The following is a 19106-nucleotide window of genomic DNA, read 5'->3' on the forward strand; positions in this document are numbered from 1 at the left end:
GAAGGCACATATCACAGAGCAGTTTCTCAGAAAGCTTCTTTCCAGATTTCATCGGAGGATATTTCCTTTTTCACCATAGCCCTCTAGGGGCTTCCAAATATCACTTTGCCAATTCCACAAGAACTGTCTTAGCGAAAGGCTTCTTGAGGGGAAAGCTGTAATTCTGTGTGATGATTTCACAGAACACAAAGAAGTTTCTCAGAAAGCTTCTTTCTCTTTGTTATGGGACGATATTTCCTTTGGCCATATAGTCTTCAAAGGGATTCTAAATATCTGCTTTCAGATTCCACAGAAATAAGGCTAGCAAAGAGATCCACGAAATACAGATGTAACTCTGTGAGTGGAAGTCACATATCACAGAGCAGTTTCTCAGAAAGCTTCTTTCCAGATTTCATCGGAGGATATTTCCTTTTTCACCATAGCCCTCTATGGGCTTCCAAATATCACATTGCCAATTAAACAAGAACAGTCTTAGCGAAAGGCTTCTTGAGGGGAAAGCTGTAACTCTGTGAGATGATTTCACAGAACACAAAGAAGTTTCTCAGAAAGCTTCTTTCTCTTTGTTATGGGAGGATATTTCCTTTGGCCCTATAGTCTTCAAAGGGATTCTAAATATCTGCTTTCAGATTCCACAGAAATAAGGCTAGCAAAGAGATCCACGAAATACAGATGTAAATCTGTGAGTGGAAGTCACAAATCACAGAGCAGTTTCTCAGAAAGCTTCTTTCCAGATTTCATCTGAGGATATTTTCTTTTTCACCATAGCCCTCTATGGGCTTCCAAATATCACTTTGCCAATTCCACAAGAACTGTCTTAGCGAAAGGCTTCTTGAGGGGAAAATGTAACTCTGTGAGATGATTTCACAGAACACAAAGAAGTTTCTCAGAAAGCATCTTTCTCTTTGTTATCGGAGGATATTTCCTTTGGCCCTATAGTCTTCAAAGGGATCCGAAATATCTGTTCTCAGATTCCACAGAAATAAGGCTAGCAAAGAGATCCAGGAAATACAGATGTAACTCTGTGAGTGGAAGTCACATATCACAGAGCAGTTTCTCAGAAAGCTTCTTTCCAGATTTCATCGGAGGATATTTCCTTTTTCACCATAGCCCTATATGGGCTTCCAAATATCACTTTGCCAATTCCACAAGAACTGTCTTAGCGAAAGGCTTCTTGAGGGGAAAGCTGTAACTCTGTGAGATGAATTCACAGAACACAAAGAAGTTTCTCAGAAAGCTTCTTTCTCTTTGCTATCGGAGGATATTTCCTTTGGCCCTATAGTCTTCAAAGGGATCCGAAATATCTGTTCTCAGATTCCACAGAAATAAGGCTAGCAAAGAGATCCACGAAATACAGATGTAACTCTGTGAGTGGAAGTCACATATCACAGAGCAGTTTCTCAGAAATCTTCTTTCCACATTTCATCGGAGGATATTTCCTTTTTCACCATAGCCCTCTATGGGCTTCCAAATATCACTTTGCCAATTCCACAAGAACAGTCTCAGCGAAAGGCTTCTTGAGGGGAAAGCTGTAACTCTGTGAGATGATTTCACAGAACACAAAGAAGTTTCTCAGAAAGCTTCTTTCTCTTTGTTATGGGAGGATATTTCCTTTGGCCCTATAGTCTTCAAAGGGATTCTAAATATCTGCTTTCAGATTCCACAGAAATAAGGCTAGCAAAGAGATCCACGAAATACAGATGTAACTCTGTGAGTGGAAGTCACATATCACAGAGCAGTTTCCCAGAAAGCTTCTTTCCAGATTTCATCTGAGGATATTTCCTTTTTCACCGTAGCCCTCTAAGGGCTTCCAAATATCACTTTGCCAATTCCACAAGAACTGTCTTAGCGAAAGGCATCCTGAGGGGAAAGCTGTAACTCTGTGTGATGATTTCACAGAACACAAAGAAGTTTCTCAGAAAGCTTCTTTCTCTTTGTTATCGGAGGATATTTCCTTTGGCCCTATAATCTTCAAAGGGATCCGAAATAAATGTTCTCAGATTCCACAGAAATAAGGCTAGCAAAGAGATCCACGAAATACAGATGTAACTCTGTGAGTGGAAGTCACATATCACAGAGCAGTTTCTCAGAAAGCTTCTTTCCAGATTTCATCTGAGGATATTTCCTTTTTCACCATAGCCGTCTATGGGCTTCCAAATATCACTTTGCCAATTCCACAAGAACTGTCTTAGCGAAAGGCTTCTTGAGGGGAAAGCTGTAACTCTGTGAGATGAATTCACAGAACACAAAGAAGTTTCTCAGAAAGCTTCTTTCTCTTTGCTATCGGAGGATATTTCCTTTGGCCCTATAGTCTTCAAAGGGATCCGAAATATCTGTTCTCAGATTCCACAGAAATAAGGCTAGCAAAGAGATCCACGAAATACAGATGTAACTCTGTGAGTGGAAGTCACATATCACAGAGCAGTTTCTCAGAAAGCTTCTTTCCACATTTCATCGGAGGATATTTCCTTTTTCACCATAGCCCTCTATGGGCTTCCAAATATCACTTTGCCAATTCCACAAGAACAGTCTTAGCGAAAGGCTTCTTGAGGGGAAAGCTGTAACTCTGTGAGATGATTTCACAGAACACAAAGAAGTTTCTCAGAAAGCTTCTTTCTCTTTGTTATGGGAGGATATTTCCTTTGGCCCTATAGTCTTCAAAGGGATTCTAAATATCTGCTTTCAGATTCCACAGAAATAAGGCTAGCAAAGAGATCCACGAAATACAGATGTAACTCTGTGAGTGGAAGTCACATATCACAGAGCAGTTTCCCAGAAAGCTTCTTTCCAGATTTCATCTGAGGATATTTCCTTTTTCACCGTAGCCCTCTAAGGGCTTCCAAATATCACTTTGCCAATTCCACAAGAACTGTCTTAGCGAAAGGCATCCTGAGGGGAAAGCTGTAACTCTGTGTGATGATTTCACAGAACACAAAGAAGTTTCTCAGAAAGCTTCTTTCTCTTTGTTATCGGAGGATATTTCCTTTGGCCCTATAGTCTTCAAAGGGATCCGAAATAAATGTTCTCAGATTCCACAGAAATAAGGCTAGCAAAGAGATCCACGAAATACAGATGTAACTCTGTGAGTGGAAGTCACATATCACAGAGCAGTTTCTCAGAAAGCTTCTTTCCAGATTTCATCTGAGGATATTTCCTTTTTCACCATAGCCGTCTAAGGGCTTCCAAATATCACTTTGCCAATTCCACAAGAACTGTCTTAGCGAAAGGCTTCTTGAGGGCAAAGCTGTAACTCTGTGAGATGATTTCACAGAACGCAAAGAAGTTTCTCAGAAAGCTTCTTTCTCTTTGTTATCGGAGGATATTTCCTTTGGAACAATAGTCTTCAAAGGGATCCGAAATATCTGTTCTCAGATTCCACAGAAATAAGGCTAGCAAAGAGATCCACGAAACACAGATGTAACTCTGTGAGTGGAAGTCACATATCACAGAGCAGTTTCTCAGAAAGCTTCTTTCCAGATTTCATCTGAGGATATTTCCTTTTTCACCATAGCCCTCTATGGGCTTCCAAATATCACTTTGCCAATTCCACAAGAACTGTCTTAGCGAAAGGCTTCTTGAGGGGAAAGCTGTAACTCTGTGAGATGATTTCACAGAACGCAAAGAAGTTTCTCAGAAAGCTTCTTTCTCTTTGTTATGGGAGGATATTTCCTTTGGCCCTATAGTCTTCAAAGGGATTCTAAATACCTGATCTCAGATTCCACAGAAATAAGGCTAGCAAAGAGATCCACGAAATACAGATGTAACTCTGTGAGTGGAAGTCACATATCACAGAGCAGTTTCTCAGAAAGCTTCTTTCCAGATTTCATTGGACGATATTTCCTTTTTCACCATAGCCCTCTATGGGCTTCCAAATATCACTTTGCCAATTCCACAAGAACTGTCTTAGCGAAAGCCTTCTGAGGGGAAAGCTGTAACTCTGTGAGATGACTTCACAGAACACAAAGAAGTTTCTCAGAAAGCTTCTTTCTCTTTGTTATGGGAGGATATTTCCTTTGGACCTATAGTCTTCAAAGGGATCCGAAATATCTGTTCTCAGATTCCACAGAAATAAGGCTAGCAAAGAGATCCAGGAAATACAGATGTAACTCTGTGAGTGGAAGTCACATATCACAGAGCAGTTTCTCAGAAAGCTTCTTTCCAGATTTCATCGGAGGATATTTCCTTTTTCACCATAGCCCTCTATGGGCTTCCAAATATCACTTTGCCAATTCCACAAGAACTGTCTTAGCGAAAGGCTTCTTGAGGGGAAAGCTGTAACTCTGTGAGATGATTTCACAGAACACAAAGAAGTTTCTCAGAAAGCTTCTTTCTCTTTGTTATCGGAGGATATTTCCTTTGGCCCTATAGTCTTCAAAGAGATCCGAAATATCTGTTCTCAGATTCCACAGAAAAAAGGCTAGCAAAGAGATCCACGAAATACAGATGTAACTCTGTGAGTGGAAGTCACATATCACAGAGCAGTTTCTCAGAAAGCTTCTTTCCAGATTACATCTGAGGATATTTCCTTTTTCACCATAGCCCTCTATGGGCTTCCAAATATCACTTTGCCAATTCCACAAGAACTGTCTTAGCGAAAGGCTTCTTGAGGGGAAAGCTTTAACTCTGTGAGATGATTTCACAGAACACAAAGAAGTTTCTCAGAAAGCTTGTTTCTCTTTGTTACCGGAGGATATTTCCTTTGGCCCTGTAGTCTTCAAAGGGATCCGAAATATCTGTTCTCAGATTCCACAGAAATAAGGCTAGCAAAGAGATCCACGAAATACAGATGTAACTCTGTGAGTGGAAGTCACATATCACAGAGCAGTTTCTCAGAAAGCTTCTTTCCAGATTTCATGGGAGGATATTTCCTTTTTCACCATAGCCCTCTACGGGCTTCCAAATATCACTTTGCCAATTCCACAAGAACTGTCTTTGCAAAAGTCTTCTTGAGGGGAAAGCTGTAACTCTGTGAGATGATTTCACAGAACACAAAGAAGTTTCTCAGAAAGCTTCTTTCTCTTTGTTATCGGAGGATATTTCCTTTGGACCTATAGTCTTCAAAGGGATTCCAAATATCTGCTTTCAGATTCCACAGAAATAAGGCTAGCAAAGAGATCCACGAAATACAGATGTAACTCTGTGAGTGGAAGTCACATATCACAGAGCAGTTTCTCAGAAAGCTTCTTTCCAGATTTCATCGGAGGATATTTCCTTTTTCACCATAGCCCTCTATAGGCTTCCAAATATCACTTTGCTAATTCCACAAGAACTGTCTTACCGAAAGGCTTCTTGAGGGGAAAGCTGTAACTCTGTGTGATGATTTCAGAGAACACAAAGAAGTTTCTCAGAAAGCTTCTTTCTCTTTGTTATCGGAGGATATTTCCTTTGGCCCTATAGTCTTCAAAGGGATCCGAAATATCTGTTCTCAGATTCCACAGAAATAAGGCTAGCAAAGAGATCCACGAAATGCAGATGTAACTCTGTGAGTGGAAGGCACATATCACAGAGCTTTTTCTCAGAAAGCTTCTTTCCAGATTTCATCGCAGGATATTTCCTTTTTCACCATAGCCCTCTATGGGCTTCCAAATATCACTTTGCCAATTCCACAAGAACTGTCTTAGCGAAAGGCTTCTTGAGGGGAAAGCTGTAACTCTGTGAGATGATTTCACAGAACACAAAGAAGTTTCTCAGAAAGCTTCTTTCTCTCTGTTATGGGAGGATATTTCCTTTGGCCCTATAGTCTTCAAAGGGATTCTAAATATCTGCTTTCAGATTCCACAGAAATAAGGCTAGCAAAAGATCCACGAAATACAGATGTAACTCTGTGAGTGGAAGTCACATATCACAGAGCAGTTTCTCAGAAAGCTTCTTTCCAGATTTCATCGGAGGATATTTCCTTTTTCACCATAGCCCTCTAGGGGTCCAAATATCACTTTGCCAATTCCACAAGAACTGTCTTAGCGAAAGGCTTCTTGAGGGGAAAGCTGTAACTCTGTGAGATGATTTCACAGAACACAAAGAAGTTTCTCAGAAAACTTCTTTCTCTTTGTTATGGGAGGATATTCCTTTGGCCCTATAGTATTCAAAGGGATCCGAAATATCTGTTCTCAGATTCCACAGAAATAAGGCTAGCAAAGAGATCCAGGAAATACAGATGTAACTCTGTGAGTGGAAATCCCATATCACAGAGCAGTTTCTCAGAAAGCTTCTTTCCAGATTTCATCGGAGGATATTTCCTTTTTCACCATAGCCCTCTATGGGCTTCCAAATATCACTTTGCCAATTCCAGAAGAACTGTCTCAGCGAAAGCCTTCTGAGGGGAAAGCTGTAACTCTGTGAGATGATTTCACAGAACACAAAGAAGTTTCTCAGAAAGCTTCTTTCTCTTTGTTATCGGAGGATATTTCCTTTGGACCTATAGTCTTCAAAGGGATCCGAAATATCTGTTCTCAGATTCCACAGAAATAAGGCTAGCAAAGAGATCCACGAAATACAGATGTAACTCTGTGAGTGGAAGTCACATATCACAGAGCAGTTTCTCAGAAAGCTTCTTTCCAGATTTCATCGGAGGATATTTCCTTTTTCACCATAGCCGTCTATGGGCTTCCAAATATCACTTTGCCAATTCCACAAGAACTGTCTTAGCGAAAGGCTTCCTGAGGGGAAAGCTGTAACTCTGTGAGATGATTTCACAGAACACAAAGAAGTTTCTCAGAAAGCTTCTTTCTCTTTGTTATCGGAGGATATTTCCTTTGGCCCTATAGTCTTCAAAGGGATTCTAAATATCTGCTTTCAGATTCCACAGAAATAAGGCTAGCAAAGAGATCCACGAAATACAGATGTAACTCTGTGTGTGGAAGTCACATATCACAGAACAGTTTCTCAGAAAGCTTCTTTCCAGATTTCATCGGAGGATATTTCCTTTTTCACCATAGCCGTCTATGGGCTTCCAAATATCACTTTGCCAATTCCACAAGAACTGTCTTAGCGAAAGGCTTCTTGAGGGGAAAGCTGTAACTCTGTGAGATGATTTCACAGAACACAAAGAAGTTTCTCAGAAAGCTTCTTTCTCTTTGTTATCGGAGGATATTTCCTTTGGCCCTATAGTCTTCAAAGGGATCCGAAATATCTGTTCTCAGATTCCACAGAAATAAGGCTAGCAAAGAGATCCACGAAATACAGATGTAACTCTGTGAGTGGAAGTCACATATCACAGAGCAGTTTCTCAGAAAGCTTCTTTCCAGATTTCATCTGAGGATATTTCCTTTTTCACCATAGCCCTCTAGGGGCTTCCAAATATCACTTTGCCAATTCCACAAGAACTGTCTTAGCGAAAGGCTTCTTGAGGGCAAAGCTGTAACTCTGTGAGATGATTTCACAGAACACAAAGAAGTTTCTCAGAAAGCTTCTTTCTCTTTGTTATGGGAGGATATTTCCTTTGGCCCTATAGTCTTCAAAGGGATTCTAAATATCTGCTGTCAGATTCCACAGAAATAAGGCTAGCAAAGAGATCCACGAAATACAGATGTAACTCTGTGAGTGGAAGTCACATATCACAGAGCAGTTTCTCAGAAAGCTTGCTTCCAGATTTCATCTGAGGATATTTCCTTTTTCACCATAGCCCTCTATGGGCTTCCAAATATCACTTTGCCAATTCCACAAGAACTGTCTTAGCGAAAGGATTCTTGAGGGGAAAGCTGTAACTCTGTGAGATGATTTCACAGAACACAAAGAAATTTCTCAGAAAGCTTCTTTCTCTTTGTTATGGGAGGATATTTCCTTTGGCCCTATAGTCTTCAAACGGATTCTAAATATCTGCTTTCAGATTCCACAGAAATAAGGCTAGCAAAGAGATCCACGAAATACAGATGTAACTCTGTGAGTGGAAGTCACATATCACAGAGCAGTTTCTCAGAAAGCTTCTTTCCAGATTTCATCGGAGGATATTTCCTTTTTCACCATAGCCGTCTATGGGCTTCCAAATATCACTTTGCCAATTCCACAAGAACTGTCTTAGCGAAAGGCTTCTTGAGGGGAAAGCTGTAACTCTGTGAGATGATTTCACAGAACACAAAGAAGTTTCTCAGAAAGCTTCTTTCTCTTTGTTATCGGAGGATAATTCCTTTGGCCCTATAGTCTTCAAAGGGGTCCGAAATATCTGTTCTCAAATTCCACAGAAATAAGGCTAGCAAAGAGATCCACGAAATACAGATGTAACTCTGTGAGTGGAAGTACATATCACAGAGCAGTTTCTCAGAAAGCTTCTTTCCAGATTTCATCAGAGGATATTTCCTTTTTCACCATAGCCCTCTAAGGGCTTCCAAATGTCACTTTGCCAATTCCACAAGAACTGTCTTAGCGAAAGGCTTCTTGAGGGGAAAGCTGTAACTCTGTGAGATGATTTCACAGAACACAAAGAAGTTTCTCAGAAAGCTTCTTTCTCTTTGTTATGGGAGGATATAACCTTTGGCCCTATAGTCTTCAAAGGGATTCTAAATATCTGCTTTCAGATTCCACAGAAATAAGGCTAGCAAAGAGATCCACTAAATACAGATGTAACTCTGTGAGTGGAATTCACATATCACAGAGCAGTTTCTCAGAAAGCTTCTTTCCAGATTTCATTGGAGGATATTTCCTTTTTCACCATAGCCCTCTATGGGCTTCCAAATATCACTTTGTCAATTCCACAGGAACTGTCTTAGCGAAAGGCTCATTGAGGGGAGAGCTGTAACTCTGTGAGATGATTTCACAGAACACAAAGAAGTTTCTCAGAAAGCTTCTTTCTCTTTGTTATGGGACGATATTTCCTTTGGCCCTATAGTCTTCAAAGGGATCCGAAATATCTGTTCTCAGATTCCCCAGAAATAAGGCTAGCAAAGAGATCCACGAAATACAGATGTAACTCTGTGAGTGGAAGTCACATATCACAGAGCAGTTTCTCAGAAAGCTTCTTTCCAGATTTCATCTGAGGATATTTCCTTTTTCACCATAGCCCTCTAGGGGCTTCCAAATATCACTTTGCCAATTCCACAAGAACTGTCTTAGCGAAAGGCTTCTTGAGGGCAAAGCTGTAACTCTGTGAGATGATTTCACGGAACACAAAGAAGTTTCTCAGAAAGCTTCTTTCTCTTTGTTATGGGAGGATATTTCCTTTGGCCCTATAGTCTTCAAAGGGATTCTAAATATCTGCTTTCAGATTCCACAGAAATAAGGCTAGCAAAGAGATCCACGAAATACAGATGTAACTCTGTGAGTGGAAGTCACATATCACAGAGCAGTTTCTCAGAAAGCTTGCTTCCAGATTTCATCTGAGGATATTTCCTTTTTCACCATAGCCCTCTATGGGCTTCCAAATATCACTTTGCCAATTCCACAAGAACTGTCTTAGCGAAAGGCTTCTTGAGTGGAAAGCTGTAACTCTGTGAGATGATTTCACAGAACACAAAGAAGTTTCTCAGAAAGCTTCTTTCTCTTTGTTATGGGAGGATATTTCTTTTGGCCCTATAGTCTTCAAAGGGATTCTAAATACCTGCTCTCAGATTCCACAGAAATAAGGCTAGCAAAGAGATCCACGAAATACAGATGTAACTCTGTGAGTGGAAGTCACATATCACGGAGCAGTTTCTCAGAAAGCTTCTTTCCAGATTTCATCTGAGGATATTTCCTTTTTCACCATAGCCCTCTAAGGGCTTCCAAATATCACTTTGCCAATTCCACAAGAACTGTCTTAGCGAAAGCCTTCTGAGGGGAAAGCTGTAACTCTGTGAGATGACTTCACAGAACACAAAGAAGTTTCTAGGAAAGCTTCTTTCTCTTTGTTATCGGAGGATATTTCCTTTGGACCTATAGTCCTCCAAGGGATCCGAAATATCTGTTCTCAGATTCCACAGAAATAAGGCTAGCAAAGAGATCCACGAAACACAGATGTAACTCTGTGAGTGGAAGTCACATATCACAGAGCAGTTTCTCAGAAAGCTTCTTTCCAGATTTCATCTGAGGATATTTCCTTTTTCACCATAGCCCTCTATGGGCTTCCAAATATCACTTTGCCAATTCCACAAGAACTGTCTTAGCGAAAGGCTTCTTGAGGGGAAAGCTGTAACTCTGTGAGATGATTTCACAGAACGCAAAGAAGTTTCTCAGAAAGCTTCTTTCTCTTTGTTATGGGAGGATATTTCCTTTGGCCCTATAGTCTTCAAAGGGATTCTAAATACCTGCACTCAGATTCCACAGAAATAAGGCTAGCAAAGAGATCCACGAAATACAGATGTAACTCTGTGAGTGGAAGTCACATATCACAGAGCAGTTTCTCAGAAAGCTTCTTTCCAGATTTCATTGGAGGATACTTCCTTTTTCACCATAGCCCTCTATGGGCTTCCAAATATCACTTTGCCAATTCCACAAGAACTGTCTTAGCGAAAGCCTTCTGAGGGGAAAGCTGTAACTCTGCGAGATGACTTCACAGAACACAAAGAAGTTTCTCAGAAAGCTTCTTTCTCTTTGTTATGGGAGGATATTTCCTTTGGTCCTATAGTCTTCAAAGGGATCCGAAATATCTGTTCTCAGATTCCACAGAAATAAGGCTAGCAAAGAGATCCAGGAAATACAGATGTAACTCTGTGAGTGGAAGTCACATATCACAGAGCAGTTTCTCAGAAAGCTTCTTTCCAGATTTCATCGGAGGATATTTCCTTTTTCACCATAGCCCTCTATGGGCTTCCAAATATCACTTTGCCAATTCCACAAGAACTGTCTTAGCGAAAGGCTTCTTGAGGGGAAAGCTGTAACTCTGTGAGATGATTTCATAGAAAACAAAGAAGTTTCTCAGAAAGCTTCTTTCTCTTTGTTATGGGAGGATATTTCCTTTGGCCCTATAGTCTTCAAAGGGATTCTAAATATCTGCTTTCAGATTCCACAGAAATAAGGCTAGCAAAGAGATCCAGGAAATACAGATGTAACTCTGTGAGTGGAAGTCACATATCACAGAGCAGTTTCTCAGAAAGCTTCTTTCCAGATTTCATCTGAGGATATTTCCTTTTTCACCATAGCCCTCTATGGGCTTCCAAATATCACTTTGCCAATTCCACAAGAACTGTCTTAGCGAAAGGCTTCTTGAGGGGAAAGCTGTAACTCTGTGAGATGATTTCACAGAACACAAAGAAGTTTCTCAGAAAACTTCTTTCTCTTTGTTATGGGAGGATATTTCTTTGGCCCTATAGTATTCAAAGGGATCCGAAATATCTGTTCTCAGATTCCACAGAAATAAGGCTAGCAAAGAGATCCAGGAAATACAGATGTAACTCTGTGAGTGGAAATCACATATCACAGAGCAGTTTCTCAGAAAGCTTCTTTCCAGATTTCATCGGAGGATATTTCCTTTTTCACCATAGCCCTCTATGGGCTTCCAAATATCACTTTGCCAATTCCATAAGAACTGTCTTAGCGAAAGGCTTCTTGAGGGCTAGCTGTAACTCTGTGAGATGATTTCACAGAACACAAAGAAGTTTCTCAGAAAGCTTCTTTCTCTTTGTTATGGGAGGATATTTCCTTTGGACCTATAGTTTTCAAAGGGATCCGAAATATCTGTTCTCAGATTCCACAGAAATAAGGCTAGCAAAGAGATCCACGAAATACAGATGTAACTCTGTGAGTGGAAGTCACATATCACAGAGCAGTTTCTCAGAAAGCTTCTTTCCAGATTTCATCGGAGGATATTTCCTTTTTCACCATAGCCGTCTATGGGCTTCCAAATATCACTTTGCCAATTCCACAAGAACTGTCTTAGCGAAAGGCTTCTTGAGGGGAAAGCTGTAACTCTGTGAGATGATTTCACAGAACACAAAGAAGTTTCTCAGAAAGCTTCTTTCTCTTTGTTATGGGAGGATATTTCTTTTGGCCCTATAGTCTTCAAAGGGATTCCAAATATCTGCTTTCAGATCCCACAGAAATAAGGCTAGCAAAGAGATCCACGAAATACAGATGTAACTCTGTGAGTGGAAGTCACATATCACAGAGCAGTTTCTCAGAAAGCTTCTTTCCAGATTTCATCGGAGGATATTTCCTTTTTCACCATAGCCCTCTATGGGCTTCCAAATATCACTTTGCCAATTCCACAAGAACTGTCTTAGCGAAAGGCTTCTTGAGGGGAAAGCTGTAACTCTGTGAGATGATTTCACAGAACACAAAGAAGTTTCTCAGAAAGCTTCTTTCTCTTTGTTATCGGAAGATATTTCCTTTGGCCCTATAGTCTTCAAAGGGATCCGAAATATCTGTTCTCAGATTCCACAGAAATAAGGCTAGCAAAGAGATCCACGAAATACAGATGTAACTCTGTGAGTGGAAGGCACATATCACAGAGCAGTTTCTCAGAAAGCTTCTTTCCCGATTTCATTGGAGGATATTTCCTTTTTCTCCGTAGCCCTCTATGGGCTTCCAAATATCACTTTGCTAATTCCACAAGAACTGTCTTAGCGAAAGGCTTCTTGAGGGCAAAGCTCTAACTCTGTGAGATGATTTCAAAGAACACAAAGAAGTTTCTCAGAAAGCTTCTTTCTCTTTGTTATGGGAGGATATTTCCTTTGGCCCTATAGTCTTCAAAGGGATCCGAAATATCTGTTCTCAGATTCCACAGAAATAAGGCTAGCAAAGAGATCCACGAAATACAGATGTAACTCTGTGAGTGGAAGTCACATATCACAGAGCAGTTTCTCAGAAAGCTTCTTTCCAGATTTCATCGGAGGATATTTCCTTTTTCACCATAGCCGTCTACGGGCTTCCAAATATCACTTTGCCAATTCCACAAGAACTGTCTTAGCGAAAGGCTTCTTGAGGGGAAAGCTGTAACTCTATGAGATGATTTCACAGAACACAAAGAAGTTTCTCAGAAAGCTTCTTTCTCTTTGTTATCGGAGGATATTTCCTTTGGCCGTATAGTCTTCAAAGGGATCCGAAATATCTGTTCTCAGATTCCACAGAAATAAGGCTAGCAAAGAGATCCACGAAACACAGATGTAACTCTGTGAGTGGAAGTCACATATCACAGAGCAGTTTCTCAGAAAGCTTCTTTCCAGATTTCATTGGAGGATATTTCCTTTTTCACCATAGCCCTCTATGGGCTTCCAAATATCACTTTGCCAATTCAACAAGAACTGTCTTAGCGAAAGCCTTCTGAGGGGAAAGCTGTAACTCTGTGAAATGACTTCACAGAGCACAAAGAAGTTTCTCAGAAAGCTTCTTTCTCTTTGTTATGGGAGGATATTTTCTTCGGACCTATAGTCTTCAAAGGGATCCGAAATATCTGTTCTCAGATTTCACAGAAATAAGGCTAGCAAAGAGATCCAGGAAATACAGATGTAACTCTGTGAGTGGAAGTCACATATCACAGAGCAGTTTCTCAGAAAGCTTCTTTCCAGATTTCATCGGAGGATATTTCCTTTTTCACCATAGCCGTCTAAGGGCTTCCAAATATCACTTTGCCAATTCCTCAAGAACTGTCTTAGCGAAAGGCTTCTTGAGGGGAAAGCTGTAACTCTGTGAGATGATTTCACAGAACACAAAGAAGTTTCTCAGAAAACTTCTTTCTCTTTGTTATGGGAGGATATTTCCTTTGGCCCTATAGTCTTCAAAGGCATTCTAAATATCTGCTTTCAGATTCCACAGAAATAAGGCTAGCAAAGAGATCCACGAAATACAGATGTAACTCTGTGAGTGGAAGTCACATATCACAGAGCAGTTTCTCAGAAAGCTTGTTTCCAGATTTCATCTGAGGATATTTCCTTTTTCACCATAGCCCTCTATGGGCTTCCAAATATCACTTTTCCAATTCCACAAGAACTGTCTTAGCGAAAGGCTTCTTGAGGGGAAAGCTGTAACTCTGTGAGATGATTTCACAGAACGCAAAGAAGTTTCTCAGAAAGCTTCTTTCTCTTTGTTATGGGAGGATATTTCTTTTGGCCCTATAGTCTTCAAAGGGATTCTAAATACCTGCTCTCAGATTTCACAGAAATAAGGCTAGCAAAGAGATCCACGAAATACAGATGTAACTCTGTGAGTGGAAGTCACATATCACAGTGCAGTTTCTCAGAAAGCTTCTTTCCAGATTTCATCTGAGGATATTTCCTTTTTCACCATAGCCCTCTATGGGCTTCCAAATATCACTTTGCCAATTCCACAAGAACTGTCTTAGCGAAAGCCTTCTGAGGGGAAAGCTGTAACTCTGTGAGATGACTTCACAGAACACAAAGAAGTTTCTCAGAAAGCTTCTTTCTCTTTGTTATCGGAGGATATTTCCTTTGGACCTATAGTCTTCAAAGGGATCCGAAATATCTGTTCTCAGATTCCACAGAAAAAAGGCTAGCAAAGAGATCCACGAAACACAGATGTAACTCTGTGAGTGGAAGTCACATATCACAGAGCAGTTTCTCAGAAAGCTTCTTTCCAGATTTCATCTGAAGATATTTCCTTTTTCACCATAGCCCACTATGGGCTTCCAAATATCACTTTGCCAATTCCACAAGAAGTGTCTTAGCGAAAGGCTTCTTGAGGGGAAAGCTGTAACTCTGTGAGATGATTTCACAGAACGCAAAGAAGTTTCTCAGAAAGCTTCTTTCTCTTTGTTATGGGAGGATATTTCCTTTGGCCGTATAGTCTTCAAAGGGATTCTAAATACCTGCTCTCAGATTCCACAGAAATAAGGCTAGCAAAGAGATCCACGAAACACAGATGTAACTCTGTGAGTGGAAGTCACATATCACAGAGCAGTTTCTCAGAAAGCTTCTTTCCAGATTTCATTGGAGGATATTTCCTTTTTCACCATAGCCCTCTATGGGCTTCCAAATATCACTTTGCCAATTCCACAAGAACTGTCTTAGCGAAAGCCTTCTGAGGGGAAAGCTGTAACTCTGTGTAATGACTTCACAGAACACAAAGAAGTTTCTCAGAAAGCTTCTTTCTCTTTGTTATGGGAGGATATTTCCTTCGGACCTATAGTCTTCAAAGGGATCCGAAATATCTGTTCTCAGATTCCACAGAAATAAGGCTAGCAAAGAGATCCAGGAAATACAGATGTAACTCTGTGAGTGGAAGTCACATATCACAGAGCAGTTTCTCAGAAAGCTTCTTTCCAGGTTTCATCGGAGGATATTTCCTTTTTCACCATAGCCCTCTATGGGCTTCCAAATATCACTTTGCCAATTCCACAAGAACTGTCTTAGCGAAAGGCTTCTTGAGGGGAAAGCTGTAACTCTGTGAGATGATTTCATAGAACACAAAGAAGTTTCTCAGAAAGCTTCTTTCTCTTTGTTATGGGAGGATATTTCCTTTGGCCCTATAGTCTTCAAAGGGATTCTAAATATCTGCTTTCAGATTCCACAGAAATAAGGCTAGCAATGAGATCCACGAAATAGAGATGTAACTCAGTGAGTGGAAGTCACATATCACAGAGCAGTTTCTCAGAAAGCTTCTTTCCAGATTTCATCTGAGGATATTTCCTTTTCACCATAGCCCTCTATGGGCTTCCAAATATCACTTTGCCAATTCCACAAGAACTGTCTTAGCGAAAGGCTTCTTGAGGGGAAAGCTGTAACTCTGTGAGATGATTTCACAGAACACAAAGAAGTTTCTCAGAAAGCTTGTTTCTCTTTGTTACCGGAGGATATTTCCTTTGGCCCTGTAGTCTTCAAAGGGATCCGAAATATCTGTTCTCAGATTCCACAGAAATAAGGCTAGCAAAGAGATCCACGAAATACAGATGTAACTCTGTGAGTGGAAGTCACATATCACAGAGCAGTTTCTCAGAAAGCTTCTTTCCAGATTTCATCGGAGTATATTTCCTTTTTCACCATAGCCCTCTACGGGCTTCCAAATATCTCTTTGCCAATTCCACAAGAACTGTCTTTGCAAAAGGCTTCTTGAGGGGAAAGCTGTAACTCTGTGAGATGATTTCACAGAACACAAAGAAGTTTCTCAGAAAGCTTCTTTCTCTTTGTTATGGGAGGATATTTCCTTTGGCCCTATAGTCTTCAAAGGGATTCTAAATATCTGCTTTCAGATTCCACAGAAATAAGGCTAGCAAAGAGATCCAGGAAATACAGATGTAACTCTGTGAGTGGAAGTCACATATCACAGAGCAGTTTCTCAGAAAGCTTCTTTCCAGATTTCATTGGAGGATATTTCCTTTTTCTCCATAGCCCTCTATGGGCTTCCAAATATCACTTTGCTAATTCCACAAGAACTGTCTTAGCGAAAGGCTTCTTGAGGGGAAAGCTGTAACTCTGTGAGATGATTTCACAGAACACAAAGAAGTTTCTCAGAAAGCTTCTTTCTCTTTGTTATGGGAGGATATTTCCTTTGGCCCTATAGTCTTCAAAGGGATTCTAAATATCTGCTCTCAGATTCCACAGAAATAAGGTTAGCAAAGAGATCCACGAAATACAGATGTAACTCTGTGAGTGGAAGTCACATATCACAGAGCAGTTTCTCAGAAAGCTTCTTTCCAAATTTCATCGGAGGATATTTCCTTTTTCACCATAGCCCTCTATGGGCTTCCAAATATCACTTTGCCAATTCCACAAGAACTGTCTTAGCGAAAGGCTTCTTGAGGGGAAAGCTGTAACTCTGTGAGATGATTTCACAGAACACAAAGAAGTTTCTCAGAAAGCTTGTTTCTCTTTGTTACCGGAGGATATTTCCTTTGGCCCTGTAGACTTCAAAGGGATCCGAAATATCTGTTCTCAGATTCCACAGAAATAAGGCTAGCAAAGAGATCCACGAAATACAGATGTAACTCTGTGAGTGGAAGTCACATTTCACAGAGCAGTTTCTCAGAAAGCTTCTTTCCAGATTTCATCGGAGGATATTTCCTTTTTCACCATAGCCCTCTACGGGCTTCCAAATATCACTTTGCCAATTCCACAAGAACTGTCTTTGCAAAAGGCGTCTTGAGGGGAAAGCTGTAACTCTGTGAGATGATTTCACAGAACACAAAGAAGTTTCTCAGAAAGCTTCTTTCTCTTTGTTATGGGAGGATATTTCCTTTGGCCCTATAGTCTTCAAAGGGATTCTAAATATCTGCTTTCAGATTCCACAGAAATAAGGCTAGCAAAGAGATCCACGAAATACAGATGTAACTCTGTGAGTGGAAGTCACATATCACAGAGCAGTTTCTCAGAAGGCTTCTTTCCAGATTTCATCAGAGGATATTTCCTTTTTCACCATAGCCCTCTATGGGCTTCCAAATATCACTTTGCCAATTCCACAAGAACTGTCTTAGCGAAAGGCTTCTTTAGGGGAAAGCTGTAACTCTGTGAGATGATTTCACAGAACGCAAAGAAGTTTCTCAGAAAGCTGCTTTCTCTTTGTTATGGGAGGATATTTCCTTTGGCCCTATAGTCTTCAAAGGGATTCTAAATATCTGCTCTCAGATTCCACAGAAATAAGGCTAGCAAAGAGATCCACGAAATACAGATGTAACTCTTTGAGTGGAAGTCACATATCACAGAGCAGTTTCTCAGAAAGCTTCTTTCCAGATTTCATCTGAGGATATTTCCTTTTTCACCATAGCCCTCTATGGGCTTCCAAATATCACTTTGCCAATTCCACAAGAACTGTCTTAGCGAAAGGCTTCTTGAGGGGAAAGCTGTAACTCTGTGAGATGATTTCACAGAACGCAAAGAAGTTTCTCAGAAAGCTTCTTTCTCTTTGTTATGGGAGGATATTTCCTTTGGCCCTATAGTCTTCAAAGGGATTCTAAATACCTGCACTCAGATTCCACAGAAATAAGGCTAGCAAAGAGATCCACGAAATACAGATGTAACTCTGTGAGTGGAAGTCACATATCACAGAGCAGTTTCTCAGAAAGCTTCTTTCCAGATTTCATTGGAGGATACTTCCTTTTTCACCATAGCCCTCTATGGGCTTCCAAATATCACTTTGCCAATTCCACAAGAACTGTCTTAGCGAAAGCCTTCTGAGGGGAAAGCTGTAACTCTGCGAGATGACTTCACAGAACACAAAGAAGTTTCTCAGAAAGCTTCTTTCTCTTTGTTATGGGAGGATATTTCCTTTGGTCCTATAGTCTTCAAAGGGATCCGAAATATCTGTTCTCAGATTCCACAGAAATAAGGCTAGCAAAGAGATCCAGGAAATACAGATGTAACTCTGTGAGTGGAAGTCACATATCACAGAGCAGTTTCTCAGAAAGCTTCTTTCCAGATTTCATCGGAGGATATTTCCTTTTTCACCATAGCCCTCTATGGGCTTCCAAATATCACTTTGCCAATTCCACAAGAACTGTCTTAGCGAAAGGCTTCTTGAGGGGAAAGCTGTAACTCTGTGAGATGATTTCATAGAAAACAAAGAAGTTTCTCAGAAAGCTTCTTTCTCTTTGTTATGGGAGGATATTTCCTTTGGCCCTATAGTCTTCAAAGGGATTCTAAATATCTGCTTTCAGATTCCACAGAAATAAGGCTAGCAAAGAGATCCAGGAAATACAGATGTAACTCTGTGAGTGGAAGTCACATATCACAGAGCAGTTTCTCAGAAAGCTTCTTTCCAGATTTCATCTGAGGATATTTCCTTTTTCACCATAGCCCTCTATGGGCTTCCAAATATCACTTTGCCAATTCCACAAGAACTGTCTTAGCGAAAGGCTTCTTGAGGGGAAAGCTGTAACTCTGTGAGATGATTTCACAGAACACAAAGAAGTTTCTCAGAAAACTTCTTTCTCTTTGTTATGGGAGGATATTTCTTTGGCCCTATAGTATTCAAAGGGATCCGAAATATCTGTTCTCAGATTCCACAGAAATAAGGCTAGCAAAGAGATCCAGGAAATACAGATGTAACTCTGTGAGTGGAAATCACATATCACAGAGCAGTTTCTCAGAAAGCTTCTTTCCAGATTTCATCGGAGGATATTTCCTTTTTCACCATAGCCCTCTATGGGCTTCCAAATATCACTTTGCCAATTCCATAAGAACTGTCTTAGCGAAAGGCTTCTTGAGGGCTAGCTGTAACTCTGTGAGATGATTTCACAGAACACAAAGAAGTTTCTCAGAAAGCTTCTTTCTCTTTGTTATGGGAGGATATTTCCTTTGGACCTATAGTCTTCAAAG

This window comes from Macaca mulatta, chromosome 12 (assembly GCF_049350105.2).
Source record: "Macaca mulatta isolate MMU2019108-1 chromosome 12, T2T-MMU8v2.0, whole genome shotgun sequence".
Taxonomy (NCBI): domain Eukaryota; kingdom Metazoa; phylum Chordata; class Mammalia; order Primates; family Cercopithecidae; genus Macaca; species Macaca mulatta.